This window comes from Sinohyriopsis cumingii, chromosome 17 (assembly GCF_028554795.1).
Source record: "Sinohyriopsis cumingii isolate HCF-2022 chromosome 17, ASM2855479v2, whole genome shotgun sequence".
Classification (NCBI taxonomy): domain Eukaryota; kingdom Metazoa; phylum Mollusca; class Bivalvia; order Unionida; family Unionidae; genus Sinohyriopsis; species Sinohyriopsis cumingii.
In genome coordinates this window covers 49,594,653-49,618,657 of record NC_142977.1, presented here as the reverse complement: position 1 = coordinate 49,618,657, position 24,005 = coordinate 49,594,653, and the positions used below count along the sequence as shown (strand labels likewise).

Below are 24,005 nucleotides of genomic sequence, written 5' to 3'. Positions count from 1 at the left end.
TGGTTATATTTACTCTTGTTGTTATTGTAGGGTTTAACGCCATTTTTCAGCATAAGATAGGCTATACGTGGCGGCCCGTATAACTGGTGGAGGAAGAACCCTGGAAAACCCATGGAAAAACCACCGACTCACGAGAAGCTACTGGCAGGCTTTCCCACGTACCCACGCTAGCCGAGCCTTGGACTCGAACCCACGCAGACAGAGGTGAGATGGCAGTGATCCGGAACGGTCAGCGCTTTAGACCACTCGGCCACTCGGGGCCCGATATTTACTCTTGTATTAAAGTGATTCGTAGATTTACAAAATATTTATTTCTTTTAAATAAGATTGAAAAAAAGAAAATGTTTGTCTGAAGTGGGATTCGAACCCACGCCGGGAAGACCCGACTGCGACCTGAACGCAGCGCCTTTTTTTTTTTTTTTCTTTCTTTATTTAAAAAACGTTTTGTACAGTATATAAGTTAAATGTATACAGTCAGTATGTACATAGTAGTTTGTAATGCTATATTACAAAATAATGGTTCTACAATAGTATTTTGTAATGCTATATTACAAAACAATGATTCTACAATAGTATTTTGTTAAGCTATATTACAGAACAATGATTCTAAAATTGTATATTGTAATGCTATAGTACAAAACAATGATTCTACAATGTAATAAACACTTTATCCTCTTCTATTCTCATTAAAGGATTATCTTTTACAAAATACTTCGTAACCAAAGTCTGATTTTTGTCTTTGTAATGTTGATACGCATATAATATATATTTTCTTGTCAAATATTGGAACAATCTTTCGATGTCTATTTGTTTCCCTAATAACGACATAATGTTTCTTCTTTTGTAAATGCACAATCGAGCAATGCTCATAATGTAGTTCAAAAAATAACTATTTACTGATTTTGTTTCTTTGTTATATCCTATCATGAGCATTTGTTGAAAAGAAGTGCTATTGAGAACACCAACTCTACAATTTTTAAAAAGAATCTCAACTATATATACAATATAATTCTTAAAAGAGCTTAATTCAGGACATTTCAAAAACATGTGAAATAAATCCTCTGTTTCCAACTGGCACACTGGACATAAGTCATTATCAATTTTGCCATAGTATTTTAGTCTCTCTTTTGTAAATATTCGATTGTGCATTATTCTGTAATCCAAATCTATACAATCTGGGGTCTTGAAAGGTAGGTGTATCAATTTCCAGTATTTATGCTTTTCCAAACTAAATATCTTACTCCAAAAGGAAACAGAAGCTGGTTCTTGAAAAATCAACGTACATAAAAGCTTGTAAAATAGTTGTGTTGTACATAAACAGAGGTCATATAATTTTGTATCAACTCTGAGAAACATATTATTTCTCCCATTGGTTACAGTGGGTTTTGACTCTGTTGCAACAATATTTCTCCAGCCTAATGGTATACTTTCTATTATGCAATTATAGTTTTTTTTTATCTTATCTGTTTTGATCTCAGAATTTGATTTGCATATCATTTCTTGAATAGCTCTATAAGGTAGTATTCCAGGTACAAATTCATATGTAATATCCTGAACACGAACAATTCCTGCTTCTATAAATTCTGCGAAAAACAACGTTTTACCAGCACATGTAATATTAGGATTTAAAAAGAGAGGTTGTTCAAAAACATTCCTCACATCAATATTTGTATCGATATTATTTCTAAGTTTTTCCCATGCATGAAACATTTCTCTGTAAAATATAGGTAGGGTATTCAATTGTTGCTTATTTAAAGACATGAGAAACAACTCTTTGGTCAACCTCATGTTCAGGACAGTAGATAAAAAGTGATCAAAGGTATTTTTCCACATAGCATGGCAATTCACATCAAAGTATCTTTTTAAAAATTTTAGTCTGAATGCATACATTTTCATCTTTATATCAGTTAACTGTAGTCCGCCATTTCGCTTATCACCAATTATTGTATAATAGTGAACCAAATGGGACTTTCCTGACCAGATAAATCTGAGAAATAATTGCTTCAATTCATCAGCAATCATATCAGGAAGAGGCTGAACTGACACTATGTACAATACTCTAGAAACTAATAAGTTATTAACAACTGTTACTTTTCCTTGTATTGTCAAATATCTCTGTGACCACAGTTGCAATAAGTTTTTAATTTTAGACAATCTATCATTCCAGTTCAGTTGCTCACATAACTTTGCACATTTTCCAACATAAGCTCCCAAAATTAAGATGACTTGATCACACATTTGAATTTGTAATTGTTTGCAATAATCATCAGTAAGTTTACCAGATCCAATACACAGAAGTTCTGTCTTTTCCTTGTTCACCTTTGCACCAGATCCTTTACAATACAAGTCAAGTACATTAAAAGATTGATTAATGGATTGTGTGTCCGCTAATGTCAAGGTTGTATCATCTGCATGTTGAAAAACTTTACTTGTATTACTAGACAGTGGGAGTGGAATACCTTTGATAGTGGGATTTGCTTTGATAGCGAGTCCTAAGGGTTCTGCTGCTAATACATATAACATTGCTGATATAGGACAACCTTGTCTGACTGAATTTTTTATTAAAAAGGGTTTCGTTAGATGACCATTGCATTTAACACTACTTTTAATTTCATTATAAAATATCTTTATCCACTGAATAAAATTGTCACCAAAACCGAACTTTCGTAAAACAGAAATCAGATATGAGTGGCAAACTCTGTCAAACGCTTTTTCTTGATCAATTTTTAAGATATATCCCTCAAGATTGTCTCTCTAAACCATATCTATAATATCTCTTACAGTGACTATAGTATCAGCAATATCTCTCCCAACTATACAACATGTCTGAGTTTGAGAAATAATTTTGGGTAATACCATTTTTAAACGTGTAGACAAAATCCTTGCCAAAATTTTATAATCTACATTAAGTAAACTGATAGGACGCCAATTTTGCAATCTTCTATTATCCCCCTTATTTTTATAAATAAGTGATATAACCCCAAATCTCATTGATCTCGACATAATATTGTCATTCTTAACACTCTGAAAGATGTGCAACAGAATATCATATATACAATCATAAAATTTACAATACCACTCTACTGTCAATCCGTCCGGGCCGGGGCTTTTATTTTTAGCCATCCCTTTTATAGCTGTATGTATTTCATCAACTGTTATTATGGCATCACACATATCTTTATCCTCATCAGATACAGAACAGTTTACAAAATTTAAAAGTGAATCAGTACAATTATCATCAACAGTTACCGAAGAATATAAATGACTATAAAACTGATGTATTTCATCTAAGATCCCGCTTGTATTTGAAATAATTACACCATCATCATCAATCAATTCATTGATTACATTTTTGTTGTGTCGATATTTCTCAAGATTTAGAAAGTATTTAGTATTTCTATCGCTTTCAATTGCCCATTTCGCCTTAGATCTCAATATAGCACCCCGACAAAAATCAGTTTCATAGTCACTTAGCTGATGTTTTAGTTCTTCATATTTGTTAATGTCATATGATTCTTTATTTGCGACTTTTTCTGAAAATGATTTTAATTTATTTTGCAATGTAAAGTATTCTTGTAATCTTTCCTTATTTCTTCTTGTACAGTATACTTGGGAAAATTTTTTAATTTTGTATTTTACATTATCCCACCAAATGAGTGGTTCACTGAAATACATTTCGTCAGTTTTTCCCTCGGTAAGAATTGATTTCACTCTTTGTACATATTTTTCCTCAAAAAGAACATTGTTATTTAGTATCCATAATCCGGGCCCTGTTTCCACTTTGCAGGTATTTAGTTTAAGGTATACAAAAGAATGATCACTAAAGGATGTATCTGCATAATAAATATTTTGCACATTGGAATGCAATTTTGAGGAAATAAAAAAATAATCTATTCTACTCTGCTTCATTTCGCCTAGTACAACTTGTTTTCTGGAGAAACTACGAGTACTAGGATTTCGTGATCTCCATAAATCGGTAATATTCCTATCATGAATAATTTTATAAAGTTCACGCACTGCTACATCATCAATATGTAAGGCTTTGTTATGTCGATCAATACCTGCTAAAGTTGTATTAAAATCACCAGCCAGGATAGTGCTATCACTAGTACTGTTATGTAAATATGTATTTAGCTTCATGAAAAAGTTAAACCTTTCCTTCACAACATTTGGAGCATAAATATTGATTAAATCAATCACTTTATCATCAATAGCTATTTTAAGATGTAAAATCCTACCCTTTTCAATCATTTCTTGTGTCACCTGATTTCTCAATTCTCTCACTACTAAAACAGCAACACCTGCCCTCTTATTGTCTGCATTACTATAAAATATGTCACCATTCCAAATCTCATTTTCTCTAATACTTTCAACAAACTCATCATCCCAAAAGGTTTCTTGCAATAATAAAATATGGCCTCTTTTCTCTTTAAATATTTCTAAAACAGACTTTAGTTTATTCAAATTACGCAAGCCATTTACATTTAGAGATACAATATTTAAAGCCATGATTATGATGAGTGTATTGAAAGTATTAAAAAATGTTGAGTGTTTGATCATTTCTTTATAGGTGTTCGTCGCATGTTATTCAATTTCATGTTAGGTACTGGATTAAACCTTCTCCTTCTCCTTTGTACTACTTTGAAATTTTCGATATTAGTACCGTTTTCTTGACATGTACGTGATTCGTTTGATCTTTCAACAACGTCTGCAGCCATCTTCCTGTCATCATCTGAATCTGTCCCCGATCCATCTCCAATTGTATGATTGTTGTTTACTTCCTCTATTTCTACATTGGTCATATCAACTCCACTTCTTTCTTTTTCTTCCCCACTTTCTCCACTCTCATTATCTTTTTTTGCATTCTCAATTTCTTCTTTATCATCTTCTTCACTCGGTAACTCCAATATGTCTTCCCTCGTATCATCATCAACTTGCGAATGAATGCCTGCAATGGCCTCTCTGTAACACATACATGTTTGCGCCTCTTTGTGGCATTTGTCGCATATCCTGCATGTACACATAAGAGGAAAACTTCCACAACTATCACATCTTTGCCTTGTGCAATTTTTTGCTACATGGCCTTGCTCCCCACACTTGTAGCATACAAAATCAGGGCAGTCTTTTATAACATGTCCCGGATCTAGACATCTAGAACATACCTTAACTTGATTATCATGTAATACTCTAAAGTATTGTTGACCATTAACAGTCTGAAATTTCAGACTGTAAGGCAAGGATTTTACCTGCTGTGGAAATTTACATTTGACATAACGAGTCCCATCAGCCACACTAGTTCCAGGATAATATCTGCGTTGAATGGGAGAAAGAAGTTCTACTCCGTATTCACCGAGCTTCATACTTATATCATCATCGTTGATGTATGCTGGTAAATGAAGAATTGACACAATGATAGTGTCTGAATATAATAGAGTACAATCAAAGTGTTCACTTCCAATATCAATTCCACACAAGGTATTATATGCTACTTCCTTGCTCGGTAGTGTGACCTCATACAAATTTGCACCTTTGGGCACAACTGCATAGACCGACATATCTCCGGTTAATTCTTCTACACTTCTAACAATATCACTTGCCTTTATTTTCTTCACATCCTTTACATCAATCACCACGGTACATTCTTTCCCAAAACGACGAGAAGCTCCTGTCTGTCTATCAATGTTACTCGACATGCCATTCTTATTGTTAGCTATTCCACTGGTGTCATTAGAGTGTGAGTCAGCTCCTTGTGCTGCACGTGCAGCACGACCAGACTTTGTATTCATTGTCACAGAAAATAATATATTGTGTGGTGGATCAAGTTATCCACACACTCAAAATATATCTCACTTATATATGAATGCGATCACACAAATCTTATCAACGTACCTGTAACAAATTAAAACAGCAAAAATGTCTATTAAAGGAAAAAAACTTGAAAATTCACGGAGCGATCATCAAACGTGTTTTCCTTCTGATGTCATAACCGGAAGTCTCCGCAGCGCCTTAGACCGCTCGGCCATCCTGACATATGCATTGCAAAGATCCGAGTGCACATAGAGAGACTGAAGGGCGTATAGGTCAGCATACTGAATAGGACTCGTTGAGGCCTAGAATCATCGATTAATTGAATAAATAGTAAGATTTTGTAACAACAAAGATTTTGTAACAGCACAGGATAATCTCCTATCATCTATATTTTTATCTTTGTACTTGTATATTGTGCCTCTAATAATGATAACATTAACTACAAAGTTATTAATGTTTTCGTTGCAGAGAAGTCGATGTGGGAGGGATTCTACTGTAACTTGAATGCATCATCTTAGACCGCTTGTCCATCCTGCATACATCCATAAAGAGAGAGAGAGAGAGAGAGAGAGAGAGAGAGAGAGAGAGAGAGACGGTGTGGGGTGGGGGAAGGGTAGGTAGACGTATATAATTAGACAGGCAGTGGATAGATGGGCATCTTATTTGTGAATCGCGGGAATATAGCGCCAGCGGGTACTTATATAAAAATGACAATTTCTCATTAACGTACAAGAGATAAACTTCTCCTCTCGATAATACCTTGTGCTTATTATAACTGTTTGAGCATAAACAATAAAAAGGTAACCTTTTTGGGACTCGAATGAATGTGAGTGAAACACTCATGCAGGTTGTATCGCTTTCCCGTCTGTAGATATCCGTGAGATTTGTATGTGTGTGTGTGTGTCTATGTGTGTGTGTGTGTGAGAGAGAGAGAGAGAGAGAGAGAGAGAGAGGATAACAAATTAATACATTTGAAGGGCCAGAAAAGCATATTTAACTAAAACAGCTGTTATATGCCAGCATACATGAACGCTGTAAGATTGATGTTTTCTATTTTAGAGTCATAAGAGATACTGCTCTATGACAAAAGAACAGTTTGTCAGAAGTGGGATTCGAACCCACGCCGGGAGGACCCGACTGCGACCTGAACGCATCGCCTTAGACCGCTCGGCCATCCTGACCTACGGATTACAAAGTTCCGAGCGCACATAGAGAGATTAAAGGGCGGATAGGTCAGCATACTGAATAGGACTCGTTGAGGCCTCGAATCATCGACTAATTGAATAAATAGTAATATTTTGTAACAACAAAGATTTTGTAACAGCACAGGATAATCTCCCATCATCTATCGTGTTATCTTTGTACTTGTATATTGTGCCTGTAATAATGATAACATTAACTACAAAGTTATTAATTTTTCCCTTGCAGAGAAGTCGATGAGGGTGGGATTCTACTGCAACTTGAATGCAGCATCTTAGACCGCTTGTCCATCCTGATCTATCCATTAGTTTTCTGCACCTTATCTCTTAGAAATACAGTGGAAAGGAAACATTAAATGATAGAGACAAATGCAAATGTTAAGTAATAGAGAACAATTGAAATATTAAGGAACGGGAGAACATGAATGCAATAGGTACCCTTGACAGAACACTGTTGTGACGTTGTTTGAAAACCAGTCGTAATTGACATTGGGGCCAAGTCAGAAGTCAGTGGTTGAAGTATAGGAACAAAATTATTTTACCAAATTGGTATGTTAGGTTTTGAAAGTGAATCAAAAGTGGTTTCAGTACGCAGTGAAAAGGAAATGGAAGGATATAAAAACAGGGATACATTGTGGATTGCTGGATAGTCTTTTCAGACAGCAGAGTTTCAGCCCCCCCCCCCCCCCGCCCAACGTTAGAGTCATTATTATTATATTCGTCTGAAATTTAGTGTTGCTTGAAAAGCTATCTTTAGCAAATGATATACTTGCAACCGAATTCAAACATTTAATTTTTAGCATATGCATACCCATTTCTATTCAAGAAATAGCCCAAATTTTACTGTCGTTTTTCCAGAAGTAGAAAAACGACCCATCTGTTATGTGAACCTGTATCAACATAATCTTAAACGAGGCTGGAACTACTTTTTTCCCCCGAGGTTTCCTAGCTTCAATAGAATCACGTCTAAAGTGGGCAAAGCGTGTACAACTATGTCGTAGCCTCACTTGACATGTAAATGGAACTGAATAACATTCTCTGTAACCCATCTGAATACTGATTTGAATCTAATTTGTCCAATTCCGCTGTAAATAGCTGTCAAAAATAACGCCATGTTCTTACCAGAGCCAATGAAAATGTTCCATTTGAAACAGTTCAACGGCTATCGGACTCGTGACAATTTTGTGATGCTATATCTGATAAATGCAAAAATTCTGTAAATCAAACGTATGGGTCTGCTGAAAGTATGCTTAAAAGATTTGTGTTCTGGATAGTAATAATTATAAGAATGAGACTGTTTGTTGTATGTGTTGCATTCAGAAACTTATATTCATGCGCATGTCACCAGATGAAAATGTAATACAATTTATGATTTAAGACGAAGTTCATTTCTTAAAGGCTAAGCAATTTCTTTTGTTGTTCGTTTCGAATATAGGGAATTTAGGAAAATGGTCGAAGACTAACATGCATGCAACACAAATATAATGAAAATATATTTAAATGTTTCTTTCTCGCAACAGGTTTTAGAAATGTTGAAGAAAAATTATGATAAATATAGTAATTCGATTGTGATTACTAGATCACATTTTGTTGTCGGGTCTTGACGTCTCGTCAAGATCCATATGATCAAAAGGTATATACAGTCAAAGAATTTCCAAAACAGCTTAATCCGTCTATATCAAGATATTTATTGCAAGACACACAATAGCACTCAGTCCGTCCAGATCAAACTATTTACTGCTAGACACCCCTTTTATAGCTGTATATAGTTCATCACCAGTTATTGTACCATACACATATATTTATCATTATCAGATACGTAAGAAATCACAAAATTTCAAATCGAACCTTTCCGATTTTCATTATTAGTGACCAATGAATACATTTCAACATAAAACTGATCCATACACCGTATTATTTGATCTGTATTTTAAATAATGACAGCATCATCAGGAATCAGGCAAATGATCTCATTTTTTTTTATTATAAGAAGTACGAATAAGAAAGATTTATGTCTTTGAATTGCCCGTCTGGCTTTCGGTCGTAATATAAGCACACCAAGAAAGTTTTCTTTCATAGCGTCTGAATTGTATATCTTTTAGTTCTTCACATTTATTGATATCATTGATCTATTTTTGGTAACATACTCAGCATTTGATCCAGAATCAAACATAAAATTTGTTCTCTGTGCTACGTTTCACTGTCGGACTCCAGTCCAACATACTTATTCGACCTCACCCATGTGTAGACACCAGCAAGATACTTACGCTTCTCTTCTGACAATCGTATACCCATTATTCCCACTAACGAAACAAAGTCATATGGAGAGCGTTCTTTTGCATACCAGGTCCCAACAATTTGGAATGAATTGCCCACTGAACGTAGAAACAAAGACACAGTGATCACATTCAAGAGGGTTCTCAAAACTCACTTATTTCGACTGCAAGAAGAAACTAAAAGACTGAATAATGTTTCCTACCTTAAATATTCTCAGCATGTTTTTTTTATGATTTCTAATTTCATGGTGTTTGTTTTTATAAGCATAGCAGTATATGTTTTTTTATATTATAGGTGTTGTCAAAAGTTGTAAAGCTCTCAGAGCTTCTAAAGATTAGGCGCTATACAAAGTCCTCATTATTATTATTATTATTATTATTATTATTATTATTTAACTAACTACATTTGCATTTTACGGTTTGTCAAAAGTGGTATTCGAAGCGAAGCCAGGAAAATGTGACTGCGACTACTCGGCCATCCTGACATGAAAATCATAATTGTCTGTGCGTTATCTCTCTTCGAGGTACAGAGAAAGGCAAACCTGATCTGACAGAGACAAAGTGAACGATTGTGTGATCGAGACAAATGGAAATATTAAGTTGTAGTGACAAACAACTATGTAATAGATACGCGTGCATGATCACTTTTATGGATGTATACATCCAGGAGAGGGAGAGAGAGAGAGAGACGGTGCGTGGGGGGGGAAGGGTAGGTAGACGTATATAGTTAGACAGGCAGTGGATAGATGGGCATCTTGTTTGTGAATCGCGGGAATATAGCGCCAGCGGGTACTTATATAAAAATGACAATTTCTCATTAACATAACAAGAGATAAACTTCTCCTCTCGATAATACCTTGTGCTTATTATAAATGTTTGAGCATAAACAATAAAAAGGTCACCTTTATGGGACTCGAATGAATGTGAGTGAAACACTCATGCAGGTTGTATCGCTTTCCCGTCTGTAGATATCCGTGAGATTTGTATGTGTGTGTGTGTGTCTATGTGTGTGTGTGTGTGTGTGTGTGTATGTGTGTGTGTGTGAGAGAGAGAGAGAGAGAGAGAGAGAGGATAACAAATTAATACATTTGAAGCGCCAGAAAAGCATATTTAACTAAAACAGCTGTTATATGCCAGCATACATGAACGCTGTAAGATTGATGTTTTCTATTTTAGAGTCATAAGAGATACTGCTCTATGACAAAAGAACAGTTTGTCAGAAGTGGGATTCGAACCCACGCCTGGAAGACCCGACTGCGATCTGAACGCAGCGCCTTAGACCGCTCGGCCATCCTGATATATCCAGGACAACGTAGTGCCTGCCGATACAATCTTACGGTATTCATGTAGTGCCTTAAATCGCTAAGTCATCAGGATATTTCCGTTATGAGATGTTGTGCTTAATTTCCTAGATCAACAAATGGACCCATTAATAGTCAGACCTGGTAGGTATGTACAGGTTCATACAGGCAGTTGATACGTAAGATTGTTTTATGGTTATATTTACAATTGTATTAAAGTGACTTGTATATTTCAAAAAATAGTTATTTCTGTTAAATAAGATAGAAAATAAAAACTGTTTGTCAGAAGTGGGATTCGAACCCACGCCGGGAAGACCCGACTGCGACCTGAACGCAGCGCCTTAGACCGCTCGGCCATCCTGACCTACGGATTACAAAGTGCCGAGTGCACATAGAGATATTAAAGGGCGTATAGGTCAGCATACTGAATAGGACTCGCTGAGGCCTCGAATCATCGACTAATTGAATAAATAGTAATATTTTGTAACAACAAAGATTTTGTAACAGCACAGGATAATCTCCCATCATCTATCGTGTTATCTTTGTACTTGTATATTGTGCCTGTAATAATGATAACATTAACTACAAAGTTATTAATTTTTCCCTTGCAGAGAAGTCGATGAGGGTGGGATTCTACTGCAACTTGAATGCAGCATCTTAGACCGCTTGTCCATCCTGATCTATCCATTAGTTTTCTGCACCTTATCTCTTGAAAATACAGTGGAAAGGAAACATTAAATGATAGAGACAAATGCAAATGTTAAGTAATAGAGAACAATTGAAATATTAAGGAACGGGAGAACATGAATGCAATAGGTACCCTTGACAGAACACTGTTGTGACGTTGTTTGAAAACCAGTCGTAATTGACATTGGGGCCAAGTCAGAAGTCAGTGGTTGAAGTATAGGAACAAAATTATTTTACCAAATTGGTATGTTAGGTTTTGCAAGTGAATCAAAAGTGGTTTCAGTACGCAGTGAAAAGGAAATGGAAGGATATAAAAACAGGGATACATTGTGGATTGCTGGATAGTCTTTTCAGACATCAGAGTTTCAGCCCCCCCCCCCGCCCAACGTTAGAGCCATTATTATTATATTCGTCTGAAATTTAGTGTTGCTTGAAAAGCTATCTTTAGCAAATGATATACTTGCAACCGAATTCAAACATTTAATTTTTAGCATATGCATACCCATTTCTATTCAAGAAAGAGCCCAAATTTTACTGTCGTTTTTCTAGAAGTAGACAAACGACCCATCTGTTATGTGAACCTGTATCAACATAATCTTAAACGAGGCTGGAACTACTTTTTTCCCCCGAGGTTTCCTAGCTTCAATAGAATCACGTCTAAAGTGGGCAAAGCGTGTACAACTATGTCGTAGCCTCACTTGACATGTAAATGGAACTGAATAACATTCTCTGTAACCCATCTGAATACTGATTTGAATCTAATTTGTCCAATTCCGCTGTAAATAGCTGTCAAAAATAACGCCATGTTCTTACCAGAGCCAATGAAAATGTTCCATTTGAAACAGTTCAACGGCTATCGGACTCGTGACAATTTTGTGATGCTATATCTGATAAATGCAAAAATTCTGTAAATCAAACGTATGGGTCTGCTGAAAGTATGCTTAAAAGATTTGTGTTCTGGATAGTAATAATTATAAGAATGAGACTGTTTGTTGTATGTGTTGCATTCAGAAACTTATATTCATGCGCATGTCACCAGATGAAAATGTAATACAATTTATGATTTAAGACGAAGTTCATTTCTTAAAGGCTAAGCAATTTCTTTTGTTGTTCGTTTCGAATATAGGGAATTTAGGAAAATGGTCGAAGACTAACATGCATGCAACACAAATATAATGAAAATATATTTAAATGTTTCTTTCTCGCAACAGGTTTTAGAAATGTTGAAGAAAAATTATGATAAATATAGTAATTCGATTGTGATTACTAGATCACATTTTGTTGTCGGGTCTTGACGTCTCGTCAAGATCCATATGATCAAAAGGTATATACAGTCAAAGAATTTCCAAAACAGCTTAATCCGTCTATATCAAGATATGTATTGCAAGACACACAATAGCACTCAGTCCGTCCAGATCAAACTATTTACTGCTAGACACCCCTTTTATAGCTGTATATAGTTCATCACCAGTTATTGTACCATCACACATATATTTATCATTATCAGATACGTAAGAAATCACAAAATTTCAAATCGAACCTTTCCGATTTTCATTATTAGTGACCAATGAATACATTTCAACATAAAACTGATCCATACACCGTATTATTTGATCTGTATTTTAAATAATGACAGCATCATCAGGAATCAGGCAAATGATCTCATTTTTTTTTATTATAAGAAGAACGAATAAGAAAGATTTATGTCTTTGAATTGCCCGTCTGGCTTTCGGTCGTAATATAAGCACACCAAGAAAGTTTTCTTTCATAGCGTCTGAATTGAGCATAAACAATAAAAAGGTCACCTTTATGGGACTCGAATGAATGTGAGTGAAACACTCATGCAGGTTGTATCGCTTTCCCGTCTGTAGATATCCGTGAGATTTGTATGTGTGTGTGTGTCTATGTGTGTGTGTGTGTGTGTGTGTGTGTGTGTGTGTATGTGTGTGTGTGAGAGAGAGAGAGAGAGAGAGAGAGAGGATAACAAATTAATACATTTGAAGCGCCAGAAAAGCATATTTAACTAAAACAGCTGTTATATGCCAGCATACATGAACGCTGTAAGATTGATGTTTTCTATTTTAGAGTCATAAGAGATACTGCTCTATGACAAAAGAACAGTTTGTCAGAAGTGGGATTCGAACCCACGCCGGGAAGACCCGACTGCGAGCTGAACGCAGCGCCTTAGACCGCTCGGCCATCCTGATATATCCAGGTCAAGGTAGTGCCTGCCGATACAATCTTACGGTATTCATGCAGTGCCTTAAATCGCTAAGTCATCCGAATATGTCCGTTATGAGATGCTGTGCTTAATTTCCTAGATCAACAAATGGACCCATTAATAGTCAGACCTGGTAGGTATGTACAGGTTCATACAGGCAGTTGATACGTAATATTGTTTTATGGTTATATTTACAATTGTATTAAAGTGACTTGTATATTTCAAAAAATAGTTATTTCTGTTAAATAAGATAGAAAATAAAAACTGTTTGTCAGAAGTGGGATTCGAACCCACGCCGGGAAGACCCGACTGCGACCTGAACGCAGCGCCTTAGACCGCTCGGCCATCCTGACATATGCAGCACAAGGTAGTACCTGACGACACAATCTTAAGTATTCATGCACTACCTTAAATCGCTAAGCCATCCTGATATTTCCGTTATGAGATGCTATGGTTAGTTTTCTAGCTAATCAAATGAACGCATTAATATATTCAGATTTGGTAGGTATGCACTGGTTCATACAGGTGGTTGATACGTAATATTATTCATGGTTATATTTACTCTTGTTGTTATTGTAGGGTTTAACGCCATTTTTCAGCACAAGATAGGCTATACGTGGCGGCCCGTATAACTGGTGGAGGAAGAACCCTGGAAAACCCATGGAAGAACCACCGACTCACGAGAAGCTACTGGCAGGCTTTCCCACGTACCCACGCTAGCCGAGCCTTGGACTCGATCCCACGCAGACAGAGGTGAGATGGCAGTGATCCGGAACGGTCAGCGCTTTAGACCACTCGGCCACTCGGGGCCCGATATTTACTCTTGTATTAAAGTGATTCGTAGATTTACAAAATATTTATTTCTTTTAAATAAGATTGAAAAAAAGAAAATGTTTGTCTGAAGTGTGATTCGAACCCACGCCGGGAAGACCCGACTGCGACCTGAACGCAGCGCCTTAGACCGCTCGGCCATCCTGACATGTCCAGCACAAAGTTGTGCCTGCCGACACAATCTTACAGTATTTTTTACAGTGCCTTGAATCACTAAGCCATCCGGAGATGTCCGTTATGACATGCTATGGATAATTTGGCAGATAAACAAAATTGCTCCATTAATACATTCAGACTTGGTAGGTATGCACTGGTTCATACATGTAGTTGACACGTAATATTATTTTATGGTTATATTTACAATTGTATTAATGTGACTTGTATATTGCAAAAAAAATATTTATTTTTATTAAAGGAAATAGAAAATAAAAACTGTTTGTCAGAAGTGGGATTCGAACCCACGCCGGGAAGACCCGACTGCGACCTGAACGCAGCGCCTTAGACCGCTCGGCCATCCTGACATATGCATTGCAAAGATCCGAGTGCACATAGAGAGATTGAAGGGCGTATAGGTCAGCATACTGAATAGGACTCGTTGAGGCCTAGAATCATCGATTAATTGAATAAATAGTAAGATTTTGTAACAACAAAGATTTTGTAACAGCACAGGATAATCTCCTATCATCTATATTTTTATCTTTGTACTTGTATATTGTGCCTCTAATAATGATAACATTAACTACAAAGTTATTAATGTTTTCCTTGCAGAGAAGTCGATGTGGGAGGGATTCTACTGTAACTTGAATGCATCATCTTAGACCGCTTGTCCATCCTGATCTATCCATTAGTTTTCTGCACCTTATCTCTTAGAAATACAGTGGAAAGGATACATTAAATGATAGAGACAAATGCAAATGTTAAGTAATAGAGAACAATTGAAATATGAAGGAACAGTGAAAAACTCCAATGTAACAGGTAATCATTATTGAACAATGTTATAGGATGTATGCATACATCCATAAAGAGAGAGAGAGAGAGAGAGAGAGAGAGAGAGAGAGACGGTGTGGGGTGGGGGAAGGGTAGGTAGACGTATATAATTAGACAGGCAGTGGATAGATGGGCATCTTATTTGTGAATCGCGGGAATATAGCGCCAGCGGGTACTTATATAAAAATGACAATTTCTCATTAACGTACAAGAGATAAACTTCTCCTCTCGATAATACCTTGTGCTTATTATAACTGTTTGAGCATAAACAATAAAAAGGTAACCTTTTTGGGACTCGAATGAATGTGAGTGAAACACTCATGCAGGTTGTATCGCTTTCCCGTCTGTAGATATCCGTGAGATTTGTATGTGTGTGTGTGTGTGTGTGTGTGTGTGTGTGTGTGAGAGAGAGAGAGAGAGAGAGAGAGAGAGGATAACAAATTAATACATTTGAAGGGCCAGAAAAGCATATTTAACTAAAACAGCTGTTATATGCCAGCATACATGAACGCTGTAAGATTGATGTTTTCTATTTTAGAGTCATAAGAGATACTGCTCTATGACAAAAGAACAGTTTGTCAGAAGTGGGATTCGAACCCACGCCGGGAGGACCCGACTGCGACCTGAACGCATCGCCTTAGACCGCTCGGCCATCCTGACCTACGGATTACAAAGTTCCGAGCGCACATAGAGAGATTAAAGGGCGGATAGGTCAGCATACTGAATAGGACTCGTTGAGGCCTCGAATCATCGACTAATTGAATAAATAGTAATATTTTGTAACAACAAAGATTTTGTAACAGCACAGGATAATCTCCCATCATCTATCGTGTTATCTTTGTACTTGTATATTGTGCCTGTAATAATGATAACATTAACTACAAAGTTATTAATTTTTCCCTTGCAGAGAAGTCGATGAGGGTGGGATTCTACTGCAACTTGAATGCAGCATCTTAGACCGCTTGTCCATCCTGATCTATCCATTAGTTTTCTGCACCTTATCTCTTGAAAATACAGTGGAAAGGAAACATTAAATGATAGAGACAAATGCAAATGTTAAGTAATAGAGAACAATTGAAATATTAAGGAACGGGAGAACATGAATGCAATAGGTACCCTTGACAGAACACTGTTGTGACGTTGTTTGAAAACCAGTCGTAATTGACATTGGGGCCAAGTCAGAAGTCAGTGGTTGAAGTATAGGAACAAAATTATTTTACCAAATTGGTATGTTAGGTTTTGAAAGTGAATCAAAAGTGGTTTCAGTACGCAGTGAAAAGGAAATGGAAGGATATAAAAACAGGGATACATTGTGGATTGCTGGATAGTCTTTTCAGACATCAGAGTTTCAGCCCCCCCCCGCCCAACGTTAGAGCCATTATTATTATATTCGTCTGAAATTTAGTGTTGCTTGAAAAGCTATCTTTAGCAAATGATATACTTGCAACCGAATTCAAACATTTAATTTTTAGCATATGCATACCCATTTCTATTCAAGAAAGAGCCCAAATTTTACTGTCGTTTTTCTAGAAGTAGAAAAACGACCCATCTGTTATGTGAACCTGTATCAACATAATCTTAAACGAGGCTGGAACTACTTTTTTCCCCCGAGGTTTCCTAGCTTCAATAGAATCACGTCTGAAGTGGGCAAAGCGTGTACAACTATGTCGTAGCCTCACTTGACATGTAAATGGAACTGAATAACATTCTCTGTAACCCATCTGAATACTGATTTGAATCTAATTTGTCCAATTCCGCTGTAAATAGCTGTCAAAAATAACGCCATGTTCTTACCAGAGCCAATGAAAATGTTCCATTTGAAACAGTTCAACGGCTATCGGACTCGTGACAATTTTGTGATGCTATATCTGATAAATGCAAAAATTCTGTAAATCAAACGTATGGGTCTGCTGAAAGTATGCTTAAAAGATTTGTGTTCTGGATAGTAATAATTATAAGAATGAGACTGTTTGTTGTATGTGTTGCATTCAGAAACTTATATTCATGCGCATGTCACCAGATGAAAATGTAATACAATTTATGATTTAAGACGAAGTTCATTTCTTAAAGGCTAAGCAATTTCTTTTGTTGTTCGTTTCGAATATAGGGAATTTAGGAAAATGGTCGAAGACTAACATGCATGCAACACAAATATAATGAAAATATATTTAAATGTTTCTTTCTCGCAACAGGTTTTAGAAATGTTGAAGAAAAATTATGATAAATATAGTAATTCGATTGTGATTACTAGATCACATTTTGTTGTCGGGTCTTGACGTCTCGTCAAGATCCATATGATCAAAAGGTATATACAGTCAAAGAATTTCCAAAACAGCTTAATCCGTCTATATCAAGATATGTATTGCAAGACACACAATAGCACTCAGTCCGTCCAGATCAAACTATTTACTGCTAGACACCCCTTTTATAGCTGTATATAGTTCATCACCAGTTATTGTACCATCACACATATATTTATCATTATCAGATACGTAAGAAATCACAAAATTTCAAATCGAACCTTTCCGATTTTCATTATTAGTGACCAATGAATACATTTCAACATAAAACTGATCCATACACCGTATTATTTGATCTGTATTTTAAATAATGACAGCATCATCAGGAATCAGGCAAATGATCTCATTTTTTTTTATTATAAGAAGAACGAATAAGAAAGATTTATGTCTTTGAATTGCCCGTCTGGCTTTCGGTCGTAATATAAGCACACCAAGAAAGTTTTCTTTCATAGCGTCTGAATTGAGCATAAACAATAAAAAGGTCACCTTTATGGGACTCGAATGAATGTGAGTGAAACACTCATGCAGGTTGTATCGCTTTCCCGTCTGTAGATATCCGTGAGATTTGTATGTGTGTGTGTGTCTATGTGTGTGTGTGTGTGTGTGTGTGTGTGTGTATGTGTGTGTGAGAGAGAGAGAGAGAGAGAGAGAGGATAACAAATTAATACATTTGAAGCGCCAGAAAAGCATATTTAACTAAAACAGCTGTTATATGCCAGCATACATGAACGCTGTAAGATTGATGTTTTCTATTTTAGAGTCATAAGAGATACTGCTCTATGACAAAAGAACAGTTTGTCAGAAGTGGGATTCGAACCCACGCCGGGAAGACCCGACTGCGAGCTGAACGCAGCGCCTTAGACCGCTCGGCCATCCTGATATATCCAGGTCAAGGTAGTGCCTGCCGATACAATCTTACGGTATTCATGCAGTGCCTTAAATCGCTAAGTCATCCGAATATGTCCGTTATGAGATGCTGTGCTTAATTTCCTAGATCAACAAATGGACCCATTAATAGTCAGACCTGGTAGGTATGTACAGGTTCATACAGGCAGTTGATACGTAATATTGTTTTATGGTTATATTTACAATTGTATTAAAGTGACTTGTATATTTCAAAAAATAGTTATTTCTGTTAAATAAGATAGAAAATAAAAACTGTTTGTCAGAAGTGGGATTCGAACCCACGCCGGGAAGACCCGACTGCGACCTGAACGCAGCGCCTTAGACCGCTCGGCCATCCTGACATATGCAGCACAAGGTAGTACCTGACGACACAATCTTAAGTATTCATGCACTACCTTAAATCGCTAAGCCATCCTGATATTTCCGTTATGAGATGCTATGGTTAGTTTTCTAGCTAATCAAATGAACGCATTAATATATTCAGATTTGGTAGGTATGCACTGGTTCATACAGGTGGTTGATACGTAATATTATTCATGGTTATATTTACTCTTGTTGTTATTGTAGGGTTTAACGCCATTTTTCAGCACAAGATAGGCTATACGTGGCGGCCCGTATAACTGGTGGAGGAAGAACCCTGGAAAACCCATGGAAGAACCACCGACTCACGAGAAGCTACTGGCAGGCTTTCCCACGTACCCACGCTAGCCGAGCCTTGGACTCGATCCCACGCAGACAGAGGTGAGATGGCAGTGATCCGGAACGGTCAGCGCTTTAGACCACTCGGCCACTCGGGGCCCGATATTTACTCTTGTATTAAAGTGATTCGTAGATTTACAAAATATTTATTTCTTTTAAATAAGATTGAAAAAAAGAAAATGTTTGTCTGAAGTGGGATTCGAACCCACGCCGGGAAGACCCGACTGCGACCTGAACGCAGCGCCTTAGACCGCTCGGCCATCCTGACATGTCCAGCACAAAGTTGTGCCTGCCGACACAATCTTACAGTATTTTTTACAGTGCCTTGAATCACTAAGCCATCCGGAGATGTCCGTTATGACATGCTATGGATAATTTGGCAGATAAACAAAATTGCTCCATTAATACATTCAGACTTGGTAGGTATGCACTCGTTCATACATGTAGTTGACACGTAATATTATTTTATGGTTATATTTACAATTGTATTAATGTGACTTGTATATTGCAAAAAAAATATTTATTTTTATTAAAGGAAATAGAAAATAAAAACTGTTTGTCAGAAGTGGGATTCGAACCCACGCCGGGAAGACCCGACTGCGACCTGAACGCAGCGCCTTAGACCGCTCGGCCATCCTGACATATGCATTGCAAAGATCCGAGTGCACATAGAGAGATTGAAGGGCGTATAGGTCAGCATACTGAATAGGACTCGTTGAGGCCTAGAATCATCGATTAATTGAATAAATAGTAAGATTTTGTAACAACAAAGATTTTGTAACAGCACAGGATAATCTCCTATCATCTATATTTTTATCTTTGTACTTGTATATTGTGCCTCTAATAATGATAACATTAACTACAAAGTTATTAATGTTTTCCTTGCAGAGAAGTCGATGTGGGAGGGATTCTACTGTAACTTGAATGCATCATCTTAGACCGCTTGTCCATCCTGATCTATCCATTAGTTTTCTGCACCTTATCTCTTAGAAATACAGTGGAAAGGATACATTAAATGATAGAGACAAATGCAAATGTTAAGTAATAGAGAACAATTGAAATATGAAGGAACAGTGAAAAACTCCAATGTAACAGGTAATCATTATTGAACAATGTTATAGGATGTATGCATACATCCATAAAGAGAGAGAGAGAGAGAGAGAGAGAGAGAGAGAGACGGTGTGGGGTGGGGGAAGGGTAGGTAGACGTATATAATTAGACAGGCAGTGGATAGATGGGCATCTTATTTGTGAATCGCGGGAATATAGCGCCAGCGGGTACTTATATAAAAATGACAATTTCTCATTAACGTACAAGAGATAAACTTCTCCTCTCGATAATACCTTGTGCTTATTATAACTGTTTGAGCATAAACAATAAAAAGGTAACCTTTTTGGGACTCGAATGAATGTGAGTGAAACACTCATGCAGGTTGTATCGCTTTCCCGTCTGTAGATATCCGTGAGATTTGTATGTGTGTGTGTGTGTGTGTGTGTGTGTGTGTGTGAGAGAGAGAGAGAGAGAGAGAGAGAGAGAGGATAACAAATTAATACATTTGAAGGGCCAGAAAAGCATATTTAACTAAAACAGCTGTTATATGCCAGCATACATGAACGCTGTAAGATTGATGTTTTCTATTTTAGAGTCATAAGAGATACTGCTCTATGACAAAAGAACAGTTTGTCAGAAGTGGGATTCGAACCCACGCCGGGAGGACCCGACTGCGACCTGAACGCATCGCCTTAGACCGCTCGGCCATCCTGACCTACGGATTACAAAGTTCCGAGCGCACATAGAGAGATTAAAGGGCGGATAGGTCAGCATACTGAATAGGACTCGTTGAGGCCTCGAATCATCGACTAATTGAATAAATAGTAATATTTTGTAACAACAAAGATTTTGTAACAGCACAGGATAATCTCCCATCATCTATCGTGTTATCTTTGTACTTGTATATTGTGCCTGTAATAATGATAACATTAACTACAAAGTTATTAATTTTTCCCTTGCAGAGAAGTCGATGAGGGTGGGATTCTACTGCAACTTGAATGCAGCATCTTAGACCGCTTGTCCATCCTGATCTATCCATTAGTTTTCTGCACCTTATCTCTTGAAAATACAGTGGAAAGGAAACATTAAATGATAGAGACAAATGCAAATGTTAAGTAATAGAGAACAATTGAAATATTAAGGAACGGGAGAACATGAATGCAATAGGTACCCTTGACAGAACACTGTTGTGACGTTGTTTGAAAACCAGTCGTAATTGACATTGGGGCCAAGTCAGAAGTCAGTGGTTGAAGTATAGGAACAAAATTATTTTACCAAATTGGTATGTTAGGTTTTGAAAGTGAATCAAAAGTGGTTTCAGTACGCAGTGAAAAGGAAATGGAAGGATATAAAAACAGGGATACATTGTGGATTGCTGGATAGTCTTTTCAGACATCAGAGTTTCAGCCCCCCCCCCCCCGCCCAACGTTAGAGCCATTATTATTATATTCGTCTGAAATTTAGTGTTGCTTGAAAAGCTATCTTTAGCAAATGATATACTTGCAACCGAATTCAAACATTTAATTTTTAGCATATGCATACCCATTTCTATTCAAGAAAGAGCCCAAATTTTACTGTCGTTTTTCTAGAAGTAGAAAAACGACCCATCTGTTATGTGAACCTGTATCAACATAATCTTAAACGAGGCTGGAACTACTTTTTTCCCCCGAGGTTTCCTAGCTTCAATAGAATCACGTCTAAAGTGGGCAAAGCGTGTACAACTATGTCGTAGCCTCACTTGACATGTAAATGGAACTGAATAACATTCTCTGTAACCCATCTGAATACTGATTTGAATCTAATTTGTCCAATTCCGCTGTAAATAGCTGTCAAAAATAACGCCATGTTCTTACCAGAGCCAATGAAAATGTTCCATTTGAAACAGTTCAACGGCTATCGGACTCGTGACAATTTTGTGATGCTATATCTGATAAATGCAAAAATTCTGTAAATCAAACGTATGGGTCTGCTGAAAGTATGCTTAAAAGATTTGTGTTCTGGATAGTAATAATTATAAGAATGAGACTGTTTGTTGTATGTGTTGCATTCAGAAACTTATATTCATGCGCATGTCACCAGATGAAAATGTAATACAATTTATGATTTAAGACGAAGTTCATTTCTTAAAGGCTAAGCAATTTCTTTTGTTGTTCGTTTCGAATATAGGGAATTTAGGAAAATGGTCGAAGACTAACATGCATGCAACACAAATATAATGAAAATATATTTAAATGTTTCTTTCTCGCAACAGGTTTTAGAAATGTTGAAGAAAAATTATGATAAATATAGTAATTCGATTGTGATTACTAGATCACATTTTGTTGTCGGGTCTTGACGTCTCGTCAAGATCCATATGATCAAAAGGTATATACAATCAAAGAATTTCCAAAACAGCTTAATCCGTCTATATCAAGATATTTATTGCAAGACACACAATAGCACTCAGTCCGTCCAGATCAAACTATTTACTGCTAGACACCCCTTTTATATCTGTATATAGTTCATCACCAGTTATTGTACCATCACACATATATTTATCATTATCAGATACGTAAGAAATCACAAAATTTCAAATCGAACCTTTCCGATTTTCATTATTAGTGACCAATGAATGCATTTCAACATAAAACTGATCCATACACCGTATTATTTGATCTGTATTTTAAATAATGACAGCATCATCAGGAATCAGGCAAATGATCTCATTTTTTTATTATAAGAAGTAGGAATAAGAAAGATTTATGTGTTTGAATTGCCCGTCTGGCTTTCGGTCGTAATATAAGCACACCAAGAAAGTTTTCTTTCATAGCGTCTGAATTTTATATCTTTTAGTTCTTCGTATTTATTAATATCATAGATCTTTTTTTGGTAACATACTCAGCATTTGATCCAGAATCAAACATAAAATTTGTTCTCTGTGCTACGTTTCACTGTCGGACTCTAGTCCAACATACTTATTCGACCTCACCCATGTGTACACACCAGCAAGATACTTACGCTTCTCTTCTGACAATCGTATACCCATTATTCCCACTAACGAAACAAAGTCATATGGAGAGCGTTCTTTTGCATACCAGGTCCCAACAATTTGGAATGAATTGCCCACTGAACGTAGAAACAAAGACACAGTGATCACATTCAAGAAGGTTCTCAAAACTCACTTATTTCGACTGCAAGAACAAACTTAAAAACTGAATAATGTTTCCTACCTTAAATATTCTCAGCATGTTTTTTATGATTTCTAATTTCATGGTGTTTGTTTTTATAAGCATAGCAGTATATGTTTTTTTATATTATAGGTGTTGTCAAAAGTTGTAAAGCTCTCAGAGCTTCTAAAGATTAGGCGCTATACAAAGTCCTTATTATTATTATTATTATTATTATAATTATTATTATTTAACTAACTACATTTGCATTTTACGGTTTGTCAGAAGTGGTATTCGAAGCGAAGCCAGGAAAATGTGACTGCGACTCTCGGCCATCCTGACATGACCATCATAATTGTCTGTGCGTTATCTCTCTTTGAGGTACAGAGAAAGGCAAACCTGATCTAACAGAGACAAAGTGAACGATTGTGTGATCGAGACAAATGGAAATATTAAGTTGTAGTGACAAACAACAATGTAATAGATACGCGTGCATGTTCACTTTTATTCATGTATACATCCAAGAGAGAGAGAGAGAGAGAGAGAGAGAGAGAGAGAGAGAGAGAGACGGTGTGTGTGTGTGTGTGTGGGGGG

The 24,005-nt window shown here is 36.6% G+C and overlaps 13 non-coding genes across 13 annotated transcripts; all 13 read right to left on the bottom strand.

Moving 5' to 3' along the window:
• Positions 1-6,905: 6,905 nt before the first annotated feature.
• Trnal-cag (transfer RNA leucine (anticodon CAG)) lies at positions 6,906-6,989 on the bottom strand. The gene has a single exon. It is a non-coding gene; the product is annotated as a tRNA-Leu (tRNA).
• Positions 6,990-10,497: 3,508 nt separating this feature from the next.
• On the bottom strand, positions 10,498-10,581 carry Trnal-cag (transfer RNA leucine (anticodon CAG)). Its single transcript has one exon. It is a non-coding gene; the product is annotated as a tRNA-Leu (tRNA).
• A 283-nt stretch (positions 10,582-10,864) lies between these two features.
• Trnal-cag (transfer RNA leucine (anticodon CAG)) lies at positions 10,865-10,948 on the bottom strand. The gene has a single exon. It is a non-coding gene; the product is annotated as a tRNA-Leu (tRNA).
• A 2,446-nt stretch (positions 10,949-13,394) lies between these two features.
• On the bottom strand, positions 13,395-13,478 carry Trnal-cag (transfer RNA leucine (anticodon CAG)). The gene has a single exon. It is a non-coding gene; the product is annotated as a tRNA-Leu (tRNA).
• Positions 13,479-13,761: 283 nt separating this feature from the next.
• On the bottom strand, positions 13,762-13,845 carry Trnal-cag (transfer RNA leucine (anticodon CAG)). The gene has a single exon. It is a non-coding gene; the product is annotated as a tRNA-Leu (tRNA).
• Positions 13,846-14,387: 542 nt separating this feature from the next.
• Positions 14,388-14,471, bottom strand: Trnal-cag (transfer RNA leucine (anticodon CAG)). The gene has a single exon. It is a non-coding gene; the product is annotated as a tRNA-Leu (tRNA).
• Positions 14,472-14,760: 289 nt separating this feature from the next.
• Positions 14,761-14,844, bottom strand: Trnal-cag (transfer RNA leucine (anticodon CAG)). The gene has a single exon. It is a non-coding gene; the product is annotated as a tRNA-Leu (tRNA).
• Positions 14,845-15,886: 1,042 nt separating this feature from the next.
• Trnal-cag (transfer RNA leucine (anticodon CAG)) lies at positions 15,887-15,970 on the bottom strand. The gene has a single exon. It is a non-coding gene; the product is annotated as a tRNA-Leu (tRNA).
• A 2,436-nt stretch (positions 15,971-18,406) lies between these two features.
• Trnal-cag (transfer RNA leucine (anticodon CAG)) lies at positions 18,407-18,490 on the bottom strand. The gene has a single exon. It is a non-coding gene; the product is annotated as a tRNA-Leu (tRNA).
• A 283-nt stretch (positions 18,491-18,773) lies between these two features.
• On the bottom strand, positions 18,774-18,857 carry Trnal-cag (transfer RNA leucine (anticodon CAG)). The gene has a single exon. It is a non-coding gene; the product is annotated as a tRNA-Leu (tRNA).
• A 542-nt stretch (positions 18,858-19,399) lies between these two features.
• On the bottom strand, positions 19,400-19,483 carry Trnal-cag (transfer RNA leucine (anticodon CAG)). The gene has a single exon. It is a non-coding gene; the product is annotated as a tRNA-Leu (tRNA).
• A 289-nt stretch (positions 19,484-19,772) lies between these two features.
• Positions 19,773-19,856, bottom strand: Trnal-cag (transfer RNA leucine (anticodon CAG)). The gene has a single exon. It is a non-coding gene; the product is annotated as a tRNA-Leu (tRNA).
• Positions 19,857-20,896: 1,040 nt separating this feature from the next.
• Trnal-cag (transfer RNA leucine (anticodon CAG)) lies at positions 20,897-20,980 on the bottom strand. Its single transcript has one exon. It is a non-coding gene; the product is annotated as a tRNA-Leu (tRNA).
• Positions 20,981-24,005: the final 3,025 nt, after the last annotated feature.